The sequence below is a fragment of the Pongo abelii genome, chromosome 1 (assembly GCF_028885655.2).
Source record: "Pongo abelii isolate AG06213 chromosome 1, NHGRI_mPonAbe1-v2.0_pri, whole genome shotgun sequence".
NCBI classification, from domain to species: Eukaryota; Metazoa; Chordata; class Mammalia; order Primates; family Hominidae; genus Pongo; species Pongo abelii.
Window position 1 is genome coordinate 39,528,998 of NC_071985.2, and position 23,617 is coordinate 39,552,614.

A 23,617-nucleotide genomic window follows, 5' to 3' on the forward strand; every position below is an offset into this window, starting at 1 on the left:
ATTATCTACAAAAGAAAAGAGGTAAGGCTGACAAGAGATTCATCAGAAATAATAAAAGATAGAACAAGTGGCACACTATCCTTAAAATATTGAAAGAATAAAAGCTGCTAATCTAGAAGTCCTTGCCAGTTAAATGATCTTTGAAAAATAAAAGGTGAAATTTTGTAAAACAACACAACACAACACAACTTTGAGTCATACAAAAGGATATAGTTTGGATATTTGTCTCCACCCAAATCTCATATTGAAATGTAATTACCAGTGTTGGAGGTGAGACCTAGTGGGAGGTGTTTGGGGAGGATCCTCATGGGGGAGGATAGTTTACAGCTTGGTGCTGTCCTTGCAATAGTGAGTACTCACAAGATCTGATTGTTTAAGTGTGTAGCACCTCACCCACATTCTCTCTTGCTCCTGTTTTCACCATGTGAAGTGCTTGCTCCCACTTCATGTCCCACTATTAGTAAAAGCTCCCTGAGGCCTCTACAGAAGCTGAACAGATGCCAGTGCCATGCTTGTACAGCCTACAAAACTGTGAGCCAATGAAACCTCTTTATAAATTATCCAGTCTCAGGTATTTCTTTATAGCAACACAAGAATGGCCTAATATAGAAAACTGGTACCAAGGAGTGGGGCTCTGCTATAAAGATATCTGAAAATGTGAAAGCAACTTTGGAAGTGGGTAACAGGCAGAGGTTAGAATAGTCTAGAGGGCTCAGAAGAAGACAGGAAGATGAGGGAAAGTTTGGAACTGCTTAGAGATGAGTTAAATGGTTGTGACCAAAATGACGATGTTGATATGGACAATCAAGTCCAGGCTGCTGAGGTCTCAGATGGAAATGACAAATATACTGGGAACTGAAGCAAAGGTAACTCATATTATGCCTTAACAAAGAGCTTGGCTGCATTGTGTTCATGTCCTAGGGATCTGTGTAAGTTTGAAAATGAAAGATAATTGGGTCGGGCATGGTGGCTCAGGCCTGTAATCCTACCACTTTGGGAGGCTGAGGTGGGCGGATCACAAGGTCAGGAGTTCAAGACCAGCCTGACCAATATGGTGAAACCCTGTCTCTACGAAAAATACAAAAATCAGCCGGGTGTGGTGGTGCATGCCTGTAATTCCAGCTACTCAGAAGGCTGAGGCAGGAGAATTGCTTGAACCCGGGAGGCAGAGGTTGCAGTGAGCTGAGATCACACCACTACACTTCAGCCTGGGCAACAGAGTGAGACTCTGTCTCAAAAAAGAAAAAAAGAAAGATAATTTAAGGTATCTGGCAGAAGAAATTTTTTTTTTTTTTGAGATAGAGTCTCGTTCTATCACCCAGGCTGGAGTGCAGTGGTGTGATCTCAGCTCACTGCAAGCTCCACCTCCTGGTGCCATTCTCCTGCCTCAGCCTCCTGAGTAGCTGGGACTATAGGCGCCCGCCACCTTGCCCAGCTAATTTTTTTTATTATTATTATTTTTAGTAGAGGCGGGGTTTCAGCGTGTTAGCCAGGATGGTCTCGATCTCCTGACCTCGTGATCCACCTGCCTCGGCCTCCCAAAGTGCTGGGATTACAGGTGTGAGCCACCGCGCCCAGCCCCTGGCAGAAGAAATTTCTAAGTGGCAAAGCATTCAGGATGTGGCCTGGCTGCTTCTAACAGCCTATGTTCAGATGTGGGAACAAAGAAATGACTAACATAGGAACTTACATTTAAAAGGGATGCAGAGCATAAAAGTTTGGAAAATTTGCAGCCTGGCCATGTGGTAGAAAAGAAAGGCCCAATTTCAAGGCAGGAATTCAAGCAGGCTGCAGAGCAACCACTTCCTAGAGAAATTTGCAAAATTAAAAAGGAGCCAAGTACTAATATCCAATACTATGGGAGAAAGGTCTCAGAGACCTTCATGGAAGCCCTTCCAACCAAAGGTCCTGAAGCCTAGGAGAACCAAATGGTTTTGTGGGCCAGGCCTAGGGTCCTGCTGCCCTGCACAGCCTTGGGAAATTGCTCCTGCATCCCGGCCACTCTGGCTCCAGCCTCAGCTCAAAAAGGCCCAGGTATACCTTGGGCTGCTGCTTCAGAGAGTGCAAGCTGTAAGCCTTGGAGGCTTCCATGTAGTGTTAAGCCTGTAGGCACTTGGAGTGCAAGAGTAGCGGAAGCTTGGCAGCCTCTGCCTAGATTTCAAAGATGTTTGGAAAAGCCTGAGTGTCTAGGAAGAAGACTGCTGCAGGGATGAAGGCCTCACAGAGAACCTCTACTAGAGCAGTGCACAGGGAAAATGTGAGGATGGAGGCCCCACAGAGTCCCCACTGGGACACTCTTAGTGGAGCTGTGGGAAAAGGGCAACTGTCCTCCAGACTCCAGAGTGGCAGATCCACCAGCAGCTTTCACTATACACCTGGAAAAGCCACAAGCACTCAACTCCATCCTGGAAGAACAGCTGTGGGGGCTGACCCCCTAAAAAGCCACAGGGGCAGAGAGGCCAAAGGCTTTGGGAGCCCACCCCTTGAAGCAGTGTGCCCTCAATATAGGACATGGAGTCAAAGAGGAGACTGATTTGGAACTTTTAAGATTTGATGACTGCCCTGATGCGTTTTGAACTTACATGCGGTCTGCAGCCCCTTTCTTTTGGCCGATTTCTCCCTTTTGGAATGGAAATGTTTACCCAATGTCTCTATCCACACTGTATCTTGGGAGTAAATAACTTGTTTGATTTTACAGGCTCCTAGACAGAAGGCAATTGCCTTGTCTCAGATGAGACTTTGGACTTTTAGTGTTGCAACAAGTTAAAACTTTGGGGGACTAGTGGAAAGGCCTGATTATATTTAGCAACATGAGAAGGACATGAGATTTGGTGGGGCCAGGGGTGGAATGATATAGCTTGTATATCTGTCCCCGTCCAAATCTCATGTTGAGATGTAATTCCCAATGTTGGAGGTGGGGCCTGGTGGGAGGTGTTTAGGTACTGGGGGCAGAATTCTCATGGCTTAGTGCTGTTCTTGAAATAGTGAGTACTCACAAGATCTAGTTGTTTAAGTGTGTGGCACTTCCCCACTGACTCTCTTGCTCCTGCTTTTGCCATGTGAAGTGCCTGCTCCCACTTTCCCTTCCAGCATGAGTAAAAGCTCCCTGAGCCCTCTCCAGAAGCTGAGGGGATGCCAGTGCCATGCTTATACAGCCTGCAGAACCGTGAGCCAATTAACCTCTTTTCTATAATAAATTACCCAGTCTCAGGTATTTATAGCAATACAAGAATGGACTAATACACAAATGTTGAAAGACAACATCACCACACCAGCAAATCTGCTGTAAGAAATATTAAAGTTCTTCAGACAGAAAGAAAATGACACAAGATGGAAACCCAGATACACAACAAAAAGAATACAGTGTACTAAAAAATAATTTTCATCTTATTATTTAAAAATTTTTTAAAGATAAGAATGACATCACAGAAAATGAGGGAGAAGGAAGCTTCAAGGGTACGTACCTCCACTGAAACAACCATTAAACAGGAAAAAATTGTCAGAATCAACTATTTCAAAACTCCGGAACCTTGTTGGACAATTGCAGCAACGAGGGATGTGCTTGCTGAAGGGAGAGACTGCTGAAACTCAGTAAGAGAACAGTATGCACAAAACAGCTACCATCCCCCATCTTTCAGCCCCACCTTGGCAATGGGGACATCAGCTCATATACCTGGAGTGGCTAGCTGGCACTAAAATCAGCAGTAAGGACCCTGACTTCCAAAAATTGGCAGTTGTGCATTTTGATCATTCTGGCATTTCCCTGAAGGACAGATGTAGATGCTTGCCTTTGTTTTGGCTGCCTCAGGCTGCAGTGGCTTTGCCAGCAGTGGCTATTTCCAGATGGCACATACATCTTTGGTTGGTTTTTTGGATCCAGACATTTAGGAAAACCTCTGAGAGGTCCTTGTCTGACCACAGACATAAGGAAAAAAAAAATCTCTGACCATATACAAGAAGGAATAAAGACTTTTCAAAAATAGTCTGGGGAGGTCACTAAATGGATGACCGCAGCACCTACTAACCAAAAATGAGAAATCCCTGAGGAGTAGGACAATCTCAATTCTAATTACCACAATAGAGTGTTCAAACTGTTGTTTTCAACAAAAAGTTACAAAGCTTTCAAAGAAACAAGAAAGTATGGCCCATTCTCAAGATAAAAGAATTTCACAGAAACAATCTCTGAGGAAGATCCAAAATTAGAATTACTAGTTAAGGATGTTTAATGAACTTTCTTAAATAAGATTAATAAGCTAAAATAAACCAGGGACAAACACACACACACACACACAAAGAAAATCAGAACACTGTATGAATAGGGAGTGTCAATAAAGGGATAGAAAATATAAAAAGAAACCAAATAGACATTCTGATAGTGAAAAGTACACTAGATTAAATGAAAAGTCTACTAGAGATGTTCAAAGGCAGATTTGGCCAGGCAAATCAGAGACTCAGTAAACATTAAGATAAAACCATTGAAATGATCCAGTTTGAGGAGCAGGGGAAAAAAAAGAAGGCAGAAAAATGAACATAATGAGGGTCTGTGAGATAACATCAAACGTACCAACACATGTATCATAGGAGAACCAAAAGGAGAAGAGGAAAAAGGCAGAACAATATCAGAAGAAGTAATGGCCAAAAATGACTTTGTAAATATAACACCAAAGGCACAATCCATGAAAAAAAATAGTTGATAAACTGGATCTCAATTTAAAATTTAAAACTTCTGCTCTGCAAAATACAATGTGAAGAAAATGAGAAGACAAGCTACAGATCAGAGGAAAATATTTGCAAAAGACACATTTGATAAAGGACTGTTTCGAAAATATATAAAGAACTCTTAAAACTCAACAATAAAAAAAAAAAGCCTGATGAATAAATGGGCCAAAGGCCTTAAAAGACACCTCACCAAAAGCGATAAGCATATAGCAAATTAGCATATAAAAAGACACTCCACAACATCTGTCATCAGGGTAATGCAAATTAAGACAACAGAGACACCACCACATACCTATTAGAATGGCCAAAATCCAGAACACTGACAACTCTAAATGCTGATGAGGATGTGGAGCAACAGGAACCCTCATTAATAGCTGCTGTAAATGCAACATGGCACAGCGACTCTAAAAGACAGTTTGGCTGCTTCTCACAAAGCTAAATATACTCTTACCATATGATCCAGCAATTACATTCCTTGATATTTACTGAAAAAAGTTGAAAACTTACATCCATACAAAAATGTGTACGTTGATGCTTACAGCAGCTTTATTCATAATTGCGAAAACTTGGAAGCAACCAACATGTCCCTCTGTAGGTGAATGGATAAATAAAACTGTGCAACATCCAGACAATGGAATACTATTCAGTGTTAAAAACAAACGAGCTATTAAAGAAAAAAAATTTCAAAACTTCAAAACCAGTGATTTAAACTAACCCAGTCACACAAAAGTAAAGGGAATTTTAAAAGCAGTCTCATGCCTATAATCTCAGCACCTTGGGAGGCTGAGGCAGGTGGATTGCTTCAACTCAGGAATTTGAGACCAGACTAAGAAATATGGTGAAACCTTGTCTCCAAGAAAAATACAAAAATTAGCCAGCCACGGTGGCACATGCCTGTAGTCCTGGCTACTCTGGGGGCTGAGGTGGGAAGATCACCTGAGACCAAAAGATCAAGGGTGCAGTGAGCTGTGATGGCGCCATTGCACTCCAGCTTGGGTTACAGAGTGAGACCCTATTTAAAAAATAATAATAATAATTAATAAACAAGTCTGAGAAATATGGGACTATGTAAAGTAACCAAACCTATGAATTACTGGCATTCTTGAGAAAGAGAAAAAGTAAATCTGGAAAACATAACTGAGGGAATAATGCAAGAAAATCTTCCTAATCTTGCAAGAGAGGTAGGCATCTAGATATAAGAAATCGAGGCAACACCTACAAGATACTATACAAAACAAACATCACCAAGACATATAGTCACCAGACTGTCCAAGGTCAATGCTAAAGAAAAAAATCTTAAAGGCAGCTAGAGAAAAAGGTGTCAGATCACGCACAAATGGAACCCCATGAGACTAAGAGCAGGCCTCTCAGCAGAAACTTTACAAGGCAGGAGAGAATAAGCGCCTATTTTCAGCTTTCTTGAAAAGAAGAAAGTCTGGGTCAGGCATAGTGGCTCACATCTATAATCCCAACACTTTGAGAGGCTGATGCAGAAGGATTGCTTGAGGCCAGGAGTTTGAGACCAGCATGAAAAACATAGCAAGATGTCATCTCTCCAAAAAATAAAAATTAAAAATTAGTCAGGTGTGATGGCACACACCTGTAGTCCCAGCTACTCGGGAGGCTAAGGTGGGAGGATTGCCTAAGCACAGAAGTTTGAGGTGCGGTGAGTTACAATCGCCAACACTGCTCTCTAGCTTGGGCAACAGAGTGAGACCCTGCCTCAAAAAAAAAAAGAAGAAAAAGAAAGAAAATAAATTTCAACAAAGAATTTCATATTCCACCAAACTAAGCTTCATATGCAAAGAAAAAATAAAATCTTTTTCCAATCAAGCAAGCACTAAGAAAATTCATTACCACCAGATCAGCTTTACAAGAGATCCTTAATGGAATTCTAAACATGGAAATGAAAGAACAATACCTGCTACCACAAAAACATAATAAAGTACATAGCCCATAGACCCTACACAGCTTCCACACAATAAAAACTACAAAGCAAAAAGCTAAGGGAAGTGAAGGACCTCTTCAAGGTGAACTACAAACCACTGCTCAATGAAATCAGAAACGACACAAACAAATGGAAAAACATTCCATGCTCATGGATAGGAAGAATCAATGTCATGAAAATTCATACTGCCCAAAGTAATTTATAGGTTGAATGCTATTCCCATTAAACTAACATTGACATTATTTACAGAATTAGAAAAAAAACTATTTTAAAATTCATAGGGACAAAAAGAGCCCAAATAGCCAAGACAATCCTAAGCAAAAAGAACAAAGTTGCAGGCATCATGCTACCCGACTTCAAACTATACTACAAGGCTACAGCAGCCAAAACAGCTTGGTACTCGTACAAGAACAGACACATAAACCAATGCAACAGAACAGAAACCCAGAAATAAGACTGCACACCTACAACCATCTTATCTTCAACAAACCTGATAAAAACAAGCAATGGAATAAGGACTCCCTATTTAATAAATGGCACTGGGAGAACTGGCTAGCCATATGCAGAAAACCGAAACTGGACCCCTTCCTTATACCATACACAAAAATCAACTTGAGATAAAATAAATAATGAAATGTAAAACCCAAAACTATAAAAACCTTAGAAGAAAATCTAGGCACTACCTTTCAGGATATAGGCACTGGCAAAGATTTCATGACAAAAGTGCCAAAAGCAATTGCAACAAAAGCAAAAACTAACAAATAGGATCTAATTAAACTAAAGAGCTTCTGCACAGTAAAAGGAACTATCCATCAGAATGAACAAACAACCTAAAGAACGGGAGAAAATTTTGCAATCTATCCATCTCACAAAGGTCTAATACCTAGCATCTACAAGGAACTTAAACAAATTTACAAGAAAAAAAACATTAAAAAGTAGGCAAAGAATATGAACAGACATTTCTCAAAAGAAGATACACATGCAGCCAACATACATATGAAAAAAAGCTCAACATCACTGATCATCGAAGAAATGTAAATCAAAACCACAATGAGATACCATCTTACACCAGTAAGAATAGCTATAATTAAAAAGTCAAAAAATAACAGATGCTGGCATGGTTGTAGAGAAAAAGGAACACTTTTACATTGTTGGTAAAAGTGTAAGTTAAGTTCAACTATTGTGGAAGACAATGTGGTGATTCTTCAAAAACTTAGAGGCAGAAATACCATTTGACCCAGAAATGCTCCCATTACTGGGTATACGCCCAAAGAAGTATAAATCATTCTATTATAAAGATATATGCATGCACATGTTCATTGTAGCACTATTCACAATAGCAAAGACATGGAATCAATCTAAATGCCCATCAGTGATGGACTGGATAAAGAAAATGTGGTACATATACACCACGGAATACCATGCAGCCATAAAAAGAAACAAGATCATGTCCTTTGTAGGGACATGGATGGAGCCACAAGCCGTTATCCTCAGCAAACTAACCCAGGAACAGAAAACCAAATGCCACATGTTCTCACTTACAAGTGGGAGGTGAATGATGAGAACATATGGACCCATGGCGGGGAACAACACACACTGGGGCTTATTGGAGAGTGGGGGGCAGAAGGAGGGAAAGCACCAAGACGAATAGCTAATGGATGCTGGGCTTAATACCTAGCTGATGGGATGATCTGTGCAGCAAGCCACCATGGCACACGTTTACCTCTGTAACAAACGTTCACATCCTGCAAACGTAGCCCTAAACTTAAAAGTTGGGGAAAAAAAAAAAAAAGACCCATTTGTCTGCTGTCCTCAAGAAACCCATCTCATGCATAACAACATTCATAGGCTCAAAGAAAAGGGTGGAAGAAAGATCTATCGGGTGGAGCCAAGATGGCTGAATAGGAGCAGCTCCAGTCTAGAGCTCCCAGCGTGAGCCACGCAGAAGACGGGTGATTTCTGCATTTCCAACTGAGGTACCCAGCTCATCTCACTGGGGAGTGTCAGAAAGTGGGTGCAGGACAGTGGGCGCAGCACACCCAGCGTGAGCTGAAGCAGGGCGAGGCATCGCCTCACCCAGCAAGCGCAACGGGTCAGGGAATTCCCTTTCCTAGTCAAAGAAAGGGGAGACAGACAGCACCGGGAAAATTAGGTCACTCCCACCCTAATACTGCACTTTTCCAACAGTCTTAGCAAACAGCACACCAGGAGATTATATCCCACGCCTGGCTTGGAGGGTCCTACACCCATGGAGCCTCGCTCATTCCTAGCAGAGCAGTCTAAGATCAAACTGCAAGGCGGCAGCGAGGCTGGGGGAGGGACGCCCACCACTGCCCAGGCTTGAGTAGGTAAACAAAGCAGCCAGGAAGCTCGAACTGGGTGGACCCACCATAGTTCAAGGAGGCCTGCCTGCCTCTGTAGACTCCACCTCTGGGGGCAGGGAATACCCAAACAAAAGGCAGCAGAATCCTCTGCAGACTTAAATGTCCCTGTCTGACAGCTTTGAAGAGTAGTGGTTCTCCCAGCACGCAGCTGGAGATCTGACAGACTGCCTCCTCAAGTGGGTCCCTGACCCCCCAGTAGCCTAACTGGGAGGCACCCCCATTAGGGGCAGACTGACACCTCACACGGCCAGGTACTCCTCTGAGACAAAACTTCCAGAGGAATAATCAAGCAGCAACATTTGCTGCTCACCAATATCTGCTGTTCTGCAGCCTCTGCTGCTGATACCCAGGCAAACAGGGTCTGGAGTGGACCTCCAGCAAATTCCAACAGACCTGCAGCTGAGGGTCCTGACTGTTAGAAGGAAAACTAACAAACAGAAAGGACATCCACACCAAAACCCCATCTGTACGTCACCATCACCAAAGACCAAAGGTAGATAAAACCACAAAGATGGGGAAAAAACAGAGCAGAAAAACTGGAAACTCTAAAAATCAGAGTGCCTCTCCTCCTCCAAAGGAACGCAGCTCCTCACCAGCAACAGAATAAAGCTGGACGGAGAACGATAAGTTGAGAGAAGAAGGCTTCAGACGACCAAACTACTCCGAGCTACAGGAGGAAGTTTGAACCCATGGCAAAGAAGTTAAAAACCTTGAAAAAAAATTAGACGAATGGCTAATTAGAATAACCAATGCAGAGAAGTCCTTAAAGGACCTGATGGAGCTGAAAACCAAGGCATGAGAACTACGTGACGAATGCAGAAGCCTCAGGAGCCGATGCAATCAACTGGAAGAAAGGGTATCAGTGATGGAAGATCAAGTGAATGAAATGAAGCAAGAAGTTTAGAGAAAAAAAGAATAAAAAGAAACGAACAAAGCCTCCAAGAAAAATGGAACTATGTGAAAAGACCAAATCTATGTCTGATTGGTGTACCTGAAAGTGATGGGGAGAATGGAATCAAGTTGGAAAACACTCTGCAGGATATTATCCAGGAGAACTTCCCCAATCTAGCAAGGCAGGCCAACATTCAGATTCGGGAAATACAGAGAACGCCACAAAGATACTCCTCCAGAAGAGCAACTCCAAGACACATAATTGTCAGATTCACCAAAGTTGAAATGAAGGAAAAAATGTTAAGGGCAGCCAGAGAGAAAGGCTGGGTTACCCAAAAAGGGAAGCCCATCAGACTAACAGCTGATCTCTGCAGAAACTCTACAAGCCAGAAGAGAGTGGGGACCAATATTCAACATTCTTAAAGAAAAGAATTTTCAACCCAGAATTTCATATTCAGCCAAACTAACCTTCATAAGTGAAGGAGAAATAAAATACTTTACAGACAAGCAAATGCTGAGAGATTTTGTCACCACCAGGCCTGCCCTAAAAGAGCTCCTGAAGGAAGCACTAAACATGGAAAGGAACAACCAGTACCAGCCACTGCAAAAACATGCCAAACTGTAAAGACCATCAATGCTAGGAAGAAACTGCATCAACTAACGAGCAAACTAACCAGCTAACATCATAATCACAGGATCAAATTCACACATAACAATATTAACCTTAAATGTAACTGGGCTAAATTCTCCAATTAAAAGACAGAGACTGGCAAATTGGATAAAGAGTCAAGACCTATCAGTGTGCTGTATTCAGGGAACCCATCTCACGTGCAGAGACACACATCGGCTCAAAATAAAGGGATGGAGGAAGGTCTACCAAGCAAATGGAAAACAAAAACAAGGCAGGGTAGTCTCTGATAAAACAGACTTTAAACCAACAAAGATCAAAAGAGACAAAGAAAGCCATTACATAATGGTAAAGGGATCAATTCAACAAGAAGAGTTAACTACCTTAAATATATATGTACCCAATACAGGAGCACCCAGATTCATAAAGCAAGTCCTTAGAGACCTAAAAAGAGACTTAGACTCCCACACAATAATAATGGAAGACTTTAACACCCCACTGTCAACATTAGACAGATCAACAAGACAGAAAGTTAACAAGGATACCCAGGAATTGAACTCAGCTCTGCACCAAGTGGACCTAATAGACATCTACAAAACTCTCCACCCCAAATCAACAGAATATACACTCTTCTCAGCACCACACCGCACTTATTCCAAAATTGACCACATAGTTGGAAGTAAAGCACTCCTCAGCAAATGTAAAAGAACAGAAATTATAACAAACTGTCTCTCAGACCACAGTGCAATCAAACTAGAACTCAGGATTAAGAAACTCACTCAAAACCACTCAACTACGTGGAAACTGAACAACCTGCTCCTGAATGACTACTGGCTACATAACAAAATGAAGGCAGAAATAAAGATGTTCTTTGAAACCAACGAGAACCAAGACACAACATACCAGAATCTGTGGGACACATTCAAAGCAGTGTGTAGAGGGAAATTTATAGCACTAAATGCCCACAAGAGAAAGCAGGAAAGATCTAAAATTGACACCCTAACATCACAATTAAAAGAACTAGAGAAGCAAGAGCAAACACATTCAAAAGCTAGCAGAAGGCAAGAAATAACTAAGATCAGAGCAGAATTGAAGGAAATAGAAACACAAAAAACCCTTCAAAAACTTAATGAATCCAGGAGCTGATTTTTTGAAAAGATCAAAAAATTGATAAACCGCTAGCAAGACTAATAAAGAAGAAAAGAGAGAAGAATCAAATAGATGCAATAAAAAATGATAAAGGGGATATCACCACCAATCCCACAGAAATACAAAGTACCATCAGAGAATACTATAAACACCTCTACGCAAGTAAACTAGAAAATCTAGAAGAAATGGATAAATTCCTCAACACATACACCCTCCCAAGACTAAACCAGCAAAAAGTTGAATCTCTGAATAGACCAATAACAGGCTCTGAAATTGAGGCAATAATTAATAGCTTACTAACCAAAAAAGGCCAGGACCACATGGATTCACAGCCGAATTCTACCAGAGGTACAAGGAGGAACTGGTACCATTCCTTCTGAAACTATTCCAATCAATAGAAAAAGAGGGAATCCTCCCTAACCCATTTTATGAGGCCAGCATCATCCTGATACCAAAGCCGGGCAGAGACACAACAAAAAAAGAGAATTTTAGACCAATATCCCTGATGAACATCGATACAAAAATCCTCAATAAAATACTGGCAAACGGAATCCAGCAGCATATCAAAAAGCTTATCCACCATGATCAAGTGGGCTTCATCCCTGGATGCAAGGCTGGTTCGACATACGCAAATCAATAAACATAATCCAGCATAAACAGAACCAACGACAAAAACCATATGATTATCTCAATAGATGCAGAAAAGTCCCTTGACAAAATTCAACAACGCTTCATGCTAAAAACTCTCAATAAATTAGGTATTGATGGGACGTATCTCAAAATAATAAGAGCTATCTATGACAAACCCACAGCCAATATCATACTGAATGGGCAAAAACTGGAAGCATTCCCTTTGAAAACTGGCACAAGACAGGGATGCCCTCTCTCACCACTCCTATTCAATATAGTGTTGGAAGTTCTGGCCAGGGCAATCAGGCAGGACAAGGAAATCAAGGGTATTCAATTAGGAAAAGAGGAAGTCAAATTGACCATGTTTGCAGATGACGTGATTGTATGTCTAGAAAACCCCACTGTTTCAGCCCAAAATCTCCTTAAGCTGAAAGGCAACTTCAGCAAAGTCTCAGGATACAAAATCAATGTACAAAAATTAGAAGCATTCTTATACACCAATAACAGACAGAGAGCCAAATCATGAGTGAACTCCCATTCACAATTGCTTCAAAGAGAATAAAATACCTAGGAATCCAACTTACAAGGGACGTGAAGGACCTCTTCAAGGAGAACTACAAACCACTGCTCAAGGAAATAAAAGAGGATACAAACAAATGGAAGAACATTCCATGCTCATAGGTAGGAAGAATCAATATTGTGAAAATAGCCATACTGCCCAAGGTTATTTATCGATTCAATGCCATCCCCATCAAGCTACCAATGACTTTCTTCACAGAATTGGAAAAAACTACTTTCAAGTTCATATGGAACCAAAAGAGAGCCCACATCACCAAGTCAATCCTAAGCCAAAAGAACAAAGCTGGAGGCATCACACTACCTGACTTCAAACTATACTACAAGGCTACAGTAACCAAAACAGCATGGTACTGGTACCAAAACAGAGATTTAGATCAATGGAACAGAACAGAGCCCTCAGAAATAATGCCGCATATCTACAACCATCTGATCTTTGACAAACCTGAGAAAAACAAGAAATGGGGAAATGATTCCCTATTTAATAAAGGGTGCTGGGAAAACTGGCTAGCCATATGTAGAAAGTTGAAACTGGATCCCTTCCTTACACCTTATACAAAAATTAATTCAAGATGGATTAAAGACTTAAACATTAGACCTGAAATCATAAAAACTAGAAGAAAACCTAGGCATTACTATTCAGGACATAGGCATGGGCAAGGACTTCATGTCTAAAACACCAAAAGCAATGGCAACAAAAGCCAAAATTGACAAATGGGATCTAATTAAACTAAAGAGCTTCTGCACAACAAAAGAAACTACCATCAGAGTCAACATGCAACCTACAGAATGGGAGAAAATTTTTGCAATCTACTCATCTGACAAAGGGCTAATATCCAGAATCTACAATGAACTCAAACAAATTTACAAGAAAAAAACAAACAACCCCATCAACAAGTGGGTGAAGGATATGAACAGACACTTCTCAAAATAAGACATTTATGCAGCCAAAAGACACATGAAAAAATGCTCACCATCACTGGCCATCAGAGAAATGCAAATCAAAACCACAATGAGATACCATCTCACACCAGTTAGAATGGCAATCATTACAAAGTCAGGAAACAACAGGTGCTGGAGAGGATGTGGAGAAATAGGAACACTTTTACACTGTTGATGGGATTGTAAACTGGTTCAACCATTGTAGAAGTCAGTGTGGCGATTCCTCAGGGATCTAGAACTAGAAATACCATTTGACCCAGCCATCCCATTACTGGGTATATACCCAAAGGATTATAAATCATGCTGCTATAAAGACACATGCACACATATGTTTATTGTGGCACTATTCACAATAGCAAAGACTTGGAACCAACCCAAATGTCCAACAATGATAGACTGGATTAAGAAAATGTGGCACATATACACCATGGAATACTATGCAGCCATAAAAAATGATGAGTTCCTGTCCTTTGTAGGGACATGGATGAAGCTGGAAACCATCATTCTCGGCAAACTATCGCAAGGACAAAAAGCCAAACACCGCATATTCTCACTCATAGGTGGGAATTGAACAATGAGAACACATGGACACAGGAAGGGGAACATCACACACCGGGGCCTGTTGTGGGGTGGGGGGAGAGGGGAGGGATAGCATTAGGAGATATACCTAATGTTAAATGACGAGTTAATGGGTGCAGCACACCAACATGGCACATGTATACATAGGTAACTAACCTGCATGTTGTGCACATGTACCCTAAAACTTAGAGTATAATAAAAAAGTAATAAAATGAAATGAAAGATCTATCACACAAACAGAAAAAAAAAGAGCTGGAGTCGCTATTCTTATATCAGATAAAACATACTTTAAACCAACAACAATAAAAAAGGACAGAGAAATGCATTACATAATGATAAAGTGTCCAGTTAAACAAGACTTAACTATCCTAAATACATACACACCCAACATTGAGGCACTCAGATTCATAAAACAAATTATTCTAGACCTATGAAAAGACTTAGTCACACAATAATAGTGAGGGACTTCGATACCCCACCGACAGCATGAGACAGATCATCGTGGCAGAAAACCAACAAAGAATTTCTGGACTTAAGTTTGATACTTGACCAACTGAACCTAATAACCATCTACAGAATATTGTACCCATCAACCACAGAATATACATTCTTCTCGTTTGCACACAGAACACACTCTAAGATAGACCACATGCTCAGCCATAAGTGAAGTCTCAATAAATTCAAAAAAACTGAAATCATTCCAACCGTACATTCAGATCACAGTGAAAAAAAAAAACAGAAATCAATACCAAGAAGATCTCTCAAAACCACACAATTTCATGGAAATTAAACAACTTGCTACTGAGTGACTTTAGGATAAACAATAAAACTAAGGCAGAAATTTAAAAAATCTTTAAAATAAATGAAAACAGAGACACAACATACAAAAATCTCTGGGATGCAGCAAAAGCAGCATTAAGAGGAAAGTTCATAGTGCTATACACCTACCTAAAATAGAAAAATCTTCATGATCTAACATCACACCTAGAAGAACTAGAAAAATAAGAACAAACTAACCTGAAAGGCAGCAGAAAAAAATAAATAACTAAAAATCAGAGTAGAACTGAAGGAAACTGAGACCCCAGATTCATACCAAGAATCAATGAAACCAAAAGTTGGTTCTTTGAAACGATAAACAACATTGATAGGCCACTAGATTAAAAAAGAGAAAAAGTGAGATGATCCAGACATTACAACTAATTATATAAAAGATCCTCAGAGACTACTATGAATATCTCTATGCACATAAAACTAGAAAATCTAGAGGAAATGGAAAAATCCCTGGAAACATACAACCTCCCAAGATTGTCTCAAGAAGAAACTGAAACCTTGAACAGACCAACATCAAGTTCCAAAATTGAATCAATGATAAAAACCCTACCAACCAAAAAAAGCCCTGCACCAGATGGATTCACAGCCAAATTCTAACAGACGCATAAAGAAGAACTGGTGCCAATTGTACTGAATGTATTCCAGAAAAACAAGGAGGAGGGACTCCTCCCTAACTTATTCTATGAAGCCAGCATCACCCTAATACAAAAACTTCGCAAAAATACAACAAAAAAAGAAAACTTCAGGCCAATATCCCTGATGAACACAGACACAAAAATTCTCAACAAAATATTAGCAAATAAAATTCAGCAACATACCAAAAAGTTAATCTGCCATGATCAAATAGCCTTCATTCCTGGGATGCAAGGTTGGTCCAACATACATAAATCAATAAATGTGATTCACTGCAAAAACTGAGTCAAGAACAAAAACCACATGATCATCTCAATCAACACGGAAAAAGCTTTCAATAAAATCCAACATCCCTTTGTGATAAAAACCCTCAACAAATTAGGCAGCAAAAGGAACATACCACAAAATAATAAGACCCATCTATGACAAACCCATAGCCAATATTATACTGAATGGACAAAAGCTGGAACAATTCCCCTTGAGAACTGGAACAAGACAAGGATGTCTACTCTCCCACTCTTATTCAACATAATACTGGAAGTCCTACCTAGAGCAATTAGGCAAGAGAAAGAAACGAAAGGTATCCCTATAGGACAAAAGGAAGTCAGACTGTCACTTTTTAATGATGATATCATGCTATACCGAGAAAACCCTAAAGACTCCACAAAAACACTCCCGGAACTGATAAACGACTTCAGCAAAGTTTCAAGATACAAAATCAAAGTACAAAAATCAGTAGCATTTCTATACACTTACAATGTTTAAGCTGAGAGCCAAGCCAAGAACAATCTCTTTCATAATAGCCACACAAAAAAATAAATATCTAGGAATACATCTAATCAAGGAGGTGAATGATCTCCTCAAGGAGAACTACCAAACACTGCTGAAAGAAATCATAGATGATACAAATGGAAAAACATTCCATGCTCATGGATTGGAGAGTAAGTATCATTAAAATGGCTATACTGCCCCGGGCGCAGTGGCTCACACCCATAATCCCAGCACTTTGGGAGGCCGAGGCAGGTGGATCACCTGATGACAGGAGTTTGAGACCAGCCTGGCCAACATGGTGAAACCCCGTCTCTACTAAAAATACAAAAACTAGTTGGGCGTGGTAGCACATGCCTGTAATCCCAGTACGGGAGGCTGAGGGCAGGAGAATGGCTTGAACCTGGGAGGCGGAGGTTGCAATGAGCCGAGACTGTGCCATTGTACTCCAGCCTGGGCAAGAGTGAGACTCTGCCTCAAAAAAAAAAAAAAAAAAGCCATACTGCCCAAAGCAATCTGTAAATTCAATGCTATTCCTACCAAACTACCAATGTCATTCTTCACAGAATTAGAAAAAAAAAAAAAAAAACTATTCTAAAATTCATATGGAACCAAAAAAGAGCCCAAATAGTAAAAGCCATCTTAAGCAAAAAGAATAAAGCCGGATGCATCACATTACCCGACTTTAAACTAAATGGTATAAGGCTATAGCAACCAGAACAGCATGGTACTGATACAAAAACAGACACATAGACCAACAGGACAGAAGAGACAACCAAGAAATAAAGGTACGTACCTATAGCCAACTGATCTTTGACAAAGTTAACAAAAACATACACTGGGGAAAGGACACCCTATTCATAAATGGTGCTGGAAAAACTGGATTACTATATGCGGAATGAAACTGGACCCCTATCTCTCACTATATACAAAAATTAACTCAAGATGGATTAAAGACTTAAATGTAAACTCTGAAGCTATAAAAATTCTAAAAGAAAATATAGGAAAACCTCCTCTGGACGTTGGTCTAGGCAAAGAATTCATGACTGAGACCCCCAAAGCAAATGCAACAAAAACAAAAATAGACAAATGGGACTACATAAACTAAAAAGCTTCTGCACAGTAAAAGAAGTAATCAACACAATGAACAGCCAGCCTGCAGAACGGGAGAAAATATTTGCATATTTGCAAACTATGTATCTGACAAAGATCTAACATCCAGAATCTATAAGGAATAAACAATTCAACAAACAAAAAACAACCCCACTAAAGAGTGAGCAAAGACATAAACAGACACTTCTCAAAAGAAGACATACAAGCAGCCAACAAACATGAAAAAATGGTCAATATCACTAATCATCAGAGAAATGAAAATCAGAACCACAATGAGGGCCAGGCACGGTGGCTCATGCCTGTAATCCCAGTACTTTGGGAGGCCAAGACGGGTGGATCAGGAGATCAAGACCATCCTGGCTAACACGGTGAAACCCCGTCTACACTAAAAGTACAAAAAATTAACCCCGGTGTGGTGGCACGCGCCTGTAGTCCCAGCTACTTGGGAGGCTGAGGAAGGAGAATCACTTGAACCCAGGAGGCGGAGGTTGCAGTGAGCCGAGATCACGCCACTGCACTCCAGCCTGGGCAACAGAGCAAGACTCCATCTCAAAAAAGAAAAAAAAAGAAGAAAAAACAACCCACAATGAGATACCATTTCACACTAGTCAGAACGGCTATTATTAAAAAGTAAAATATTAGCAGATGCTGGTGAGGCTGCAGAAAAAGGGGAACACTTATACACTGTTGATGGTAATGTAAATTAGTTTAGCCACCATGGAAAGCAACTCTGAGATTTCTCAGATAACTTGAAACAGAGCTACCATTCGATGCAGCAATCCCATTACCAGGTATTGCCAAAAGAAAATAAATCATTCTCCCAAAAAAGGCATATGCACACATACGTTCACCACAGCATTATTCACAATAGCAAAGACATGGAATCAACCTAGGTGCCCATCAACAGTGGACTGAATAAAGAAAATGTGTCCATAAACGCCTTGGAATACTACATAGCCATAAAAAATAATGAAATCATGTCCTCTACAGCAACATGGATGTAGCTAGAGGCCATTATCCTAAGTGAACTAACACAGAAACAGAAAACCAAATACCACATATTCTCACTTATAAGTGGGAGCTAAACACTGGGTACATAGGGACATAAAGACGAGAACAAAAGACACTGGGAACTATAAGAGTGAGGAGGAAGAAAGGGAGGCAATGGTTGAAAAGCTACCTATTGGATACTATGTTCACTACCTGGGTACCCTAAACCTCACCATCACACAAAATACTCATTTAACAAACCTGCACATGTACCCCCTGAATCTACAATAAATGTTTAAATTATTTTAAAAGAAATGAGCTACTAAACCATGAAAAGACATGAAGGAATCTGAAATCCATATTACTAAGTAAAAGAACCCAATCTGAAAGGCCTACATACTGTATGTTTCCAACTATATGACATTCTGGAAAAGAAAAAAAAAAACTATGGAGACAGTACAAAATTCAGTGGCTGCCAAGGGTTGGGTGGAGGTGGGAAAGGGATGAATATGCAGAGCATAGAGGAGTTTTAGGATGATGAAACTACTCCATATGATACTATAATGGTGGATACACGTCATTATACATTTGTTAAAACCCTTATACTGTAGAACACCAAGAGTGACCCCTAATGTAAAACTATGAACTCTGGTCAATAGCAATATGTCAGTATAGGACTATGTATAGCACTCAATGTCTATTTTAGAAAGCAAGGTCTCAGTCAATGACCTAAGATCAGGCTACATTCTGTCACAGTCCCAGTGAACTTATGCATAGATATAAGCACCTGATTGTGTTACTGTTTCTTGCCATAGTACAATCTCACCTGATTGTTTACAGACTGAAATAGCTATCATTGCATTATAAATTCCTTTCCTTTTATTCCTCAGTTATAGTTAGTTCAATATACTGATTTCTTTAAAAATTTAGTGTAGGAGCAGGTAATGTTATCTATGAATTTAATTTCAGAATTCTAGAGTGGGCATTACATGATATGTGCTACTTGATAGAGTTGAAAAACATCTTAAACCAGAAAAAGAAGAGCTAATAAAACCCTAAGTGAGCAGAAGAGAGGAAGTAATAAAGATCAGAACAGAAATCAATTAACTAGAAAGCAGATACACAATAGGCAAAATAAATGAAATAAAAACCTGACTCTTTAACACCAAGAAAACCAATAAACCTTTACCTATAATGATCAGTGAAAAAATAGAGATGACAGAAATTATCAATATCAGAAATGAAATAGATTATCTTTATTCAAGTCTACAGATATTAATAGGATAAAAAAGATTATTAACAACTTCAGACAAATAAATCCAACAACTTAGATGAAATGAACAAATTCCCTGAAAGTCAGAAATAATAAAAGTTCGCTCAAGAATAAATAGATAACCTAAAGAGGCCTATATATTTTTTAAAAAATCAAGTCTGCAGTTAAAAACCTTCCCATAAAGAAGGTTTATGCCACCAAGGCCTAGGTGGCTTCTCTAGTGAACTGTACCAAACATTTAAGAAAGAAATAATACCAACTATATATAAACTCTCTCACAAAATTCAAGAGGAGGGAATACTTCCCAATTCATTCTCTCAGGCCAGTATCATCCTGATACTAAAACTAGAAAAAGGCATGAAAAGAAAAGAAACCAGCATCCCTACTGACACGCGAAAAGTCTTAACAAATTTTTAGCAAATTCAATCCAACAATATAGTAAAAGGATAATCCATCATGAACAAGTGGAATTTATCTCATAAATGTAAGGTTGGTTTAACATGTGATTCATCATGTAAACAAACCAAAAAAAGTTTTAAAATCATATGATACCAGTAGATACAGAAAAAGCATTTTCTTGGAAAAATTCCAACAATCATTCCTTCTAAACTTTCAGAAAACTAGGAAAAAAAAGGAAGTTCCTCACCCAGGCAAAAACATCTAACATCATACTTACTGGCAAAAGACTGAATGCTCTTCCCTTGAGATCACCCTAAATGCTTTCCCTTGAGATCACCAACAAGGCAAAGATACTCATTCTCACTACTTCTATTCAACATTGTACTAGAAGTTCTAGTCAGTGAAATAAGGCAGGAAAAAGAAAGAAAAGGCATCCAGATTGGAAAGGAAGAAGTAAAACTGTCGTTATTCATAGACACGGTCATCTACATAAATATTTCTTTAGAATCTACAAAATAATCTACTAGAACTAACGAGTGCATTTAGCAAGGTTGCAGCATACAAAATAATGTATAAAACATAACTGTATTTCTATATAATATCAATGAACCACTAAAAATGTAAATTTAAAATTTCTATTTACAACATTAAAAAATATGAAATGCTTAGGGATATATCTGATAAAATGTTTAAGACATATACACTGAAAATTACAAAATATATTTAAAGAAAATTAAAGAAGAACTAAATAGAAATATACACTAGGTTCATGGATCTGTAGACTCAATAATATTAAAATAAATGTCCATTTTATCCAGCTTATCTACAGGTGTTTTTTTCTAACATAGTCCCATCCAAAATTCCACCAGGCTATTTTGTAGAAATTGATAAACTGAAGCTAAAATTCACACAGACATGCAAAGGATCTGGAAAAGCGAATGAATCTGAAAACAAATAAAATGTATAGACTTGCACTTCAAGAATAGTTATAAAGCTATAGTAATAAAGACACTTTGGTATTGGCAACAAGGCAGACAAACAGATCAATGGAACAGGATAAAGTTCAAAAATAGAACGGGCACGGTGGCTCATGCCTGTAATCTCAGCACTTTGCGAGGCCAAGGAAGGCGGATCATGAGATCAAGCAATCGAGACCACCCTGGCCAAGATGGTGAAACCCTGTCTCTACTAAAAATACCAAAATTAGCTGGGTGTGGTGGGCACGCACCTGTAGTCCCAGCTACTCGGGAGGCTGAGGCAGCAGAATCGTTTGAACCCAGGAGGCGGAGGTTGCAGCGAGCCAAGATGGCGCCACTGTACTCCAGCCTGGCCACAGAGAAAGACCCTATCTAAAAAAAAAAAAAAAAAAGTTCAAAAATAAACCAATAAATATATAATCTATTGATTTGATACAAAAGGACAAAGGCATTTCAGAGAAAGAATAGTTTTTTTCAAAAAATGAGGCTGAAACAATTAGATATCCATACCAGGTGAACTTTGATATGTATCTCACATCATATATAAAAACTAACTCAAAATGTCTTCCTCAGGGAATGCTTAGGGACTGTTGATGGGAGTGCAAATTAGTTCAGTTCCTGTGGAAAGCAGTCTGGAGATTTCTCAAAGAACTAAAAATAGAACTACCATTCAACCCAGCAATCTCATTACTGGGTATATGTCCAAAGGAAAACAAACTGTTCTACGAAAAAGATATACGCACTTATATGTTTATCCCAGTGCTATTCACAATAGCAAAGACATGGAATCAACTAGGTGCCCATTGATTGACTGGATAAAGAAAACATGGTACATATATGTCATGGAATACTATGCAGCCACAAAAGAGATGAAATCATGTCCTTTGCAACAATATAGATGTAGCTGGAGGCCATCATCCTAAGTGAATTAATGGAGAAACAGAAAATCAAATATCACTTGTTCTCACTGAGTACACACAGACATAAAGATGGAAACAATAGACACAGGGACTCTAAAAGAGAAGAGAGAGGGAGGGGGACATAGGTTGAGTAACTATTGAGTATTCTGTTTACTCTTTGGGTGATGGATCCAACAGAAGCCCAGATTTCAGCATCACACAATATATTAATACATCCATGTAACAAATATGAACATGTACCTCTTGAATCTAAAATTTTATTTTAAAATAGGCTTCGTCAAAACATGCCCTTCTTTGGCAGTGACCTTCTGTACAGAAAAAAAGTGAACATAGCAGACCTGAGACTGCTATCCTTAGAAAAGCCTGCTTATAAGGTTGGCCCTTGGCTGGCATCTGGGAACTTGACCCTCAGAGTGGTCCCAGTCAACATTAATTGATAAAAGTAGTTTATTGTGCCTAGACTGTTTGTATAAATACTATGGTTTATGCTGAACTCGTAGATTCCTTTTGGAAATCTGCATTTTTTTTGCAAGCTAGGCAGAGGGTGCTTACATGGCAAGCCCTCAATGAAAACCTTGGGCTCTGAGTCTCTAATGGTCTTTCCTAGGCAGGAAGATGGTATACATGTTGCTGCATTTTCATTGCTGAGGGAAGTGTGCTCTGTGTGACCCCTCATGACAGGGAGAGAGTACAAGGAAACTCAATTGCATTAGGATTCTTTCTGGGAAAAAGGATTCTTTTGGAATATAAATTGTAGGAGAGGATACTTTATTCCCAAGTTCATCGAAAAATAAACATAAGGGAATAACCAGAAAATGTTCAAAATGAACACTAATGCAAGAAACCCTTTTCTACTAGGTAACAAAAGCCTCAATAATAAAAGCAGTGTAATAGTGGTTCCAGAAAACACATATAGATGAATAGAAAGAAAAAAATATTAACTACAGAAACTGACTGTATTAGTCCATTTTCACACTGCTATAAAGAACTGCCCAAGACTGGATAATTTATAAAGAAAGGAAGTTTAATTGACTCACAGTTCTACACGGCTGGAAAGGCCTCAGGAAACTTACAATCATTGCAGAAGGGGAAGCAGGCACATCTTACACAGCGGCAGGTGGGAGAGAAGAGGAACTGTCGAACTCTTATAAATCCATTAGATCTCGTGAGAACTCACTCACTAACACGAGAACAGCATGGGGGAACCTGCCCCCATGATCCAATCACCTCCCACCTGGTCCCTCCCTTGACATGTGGGGATAATGGG

The 23,617-nt window shown here is 39.6% G+C and overlaps 1 protein-coding gene across 6 annotated transcripts in view; it reads right to left on the reverse strand.

Moving 5' to 3' along the window:
* SYT14 (synaptotagmin 14) overlaps positions 1 to 23,617 on the reverse strand; it is a 242,746-nt gene that overhangs the window by 192,411 nt on the left and 26,718 nt on the right. The window lies entirely within an intron of this gene.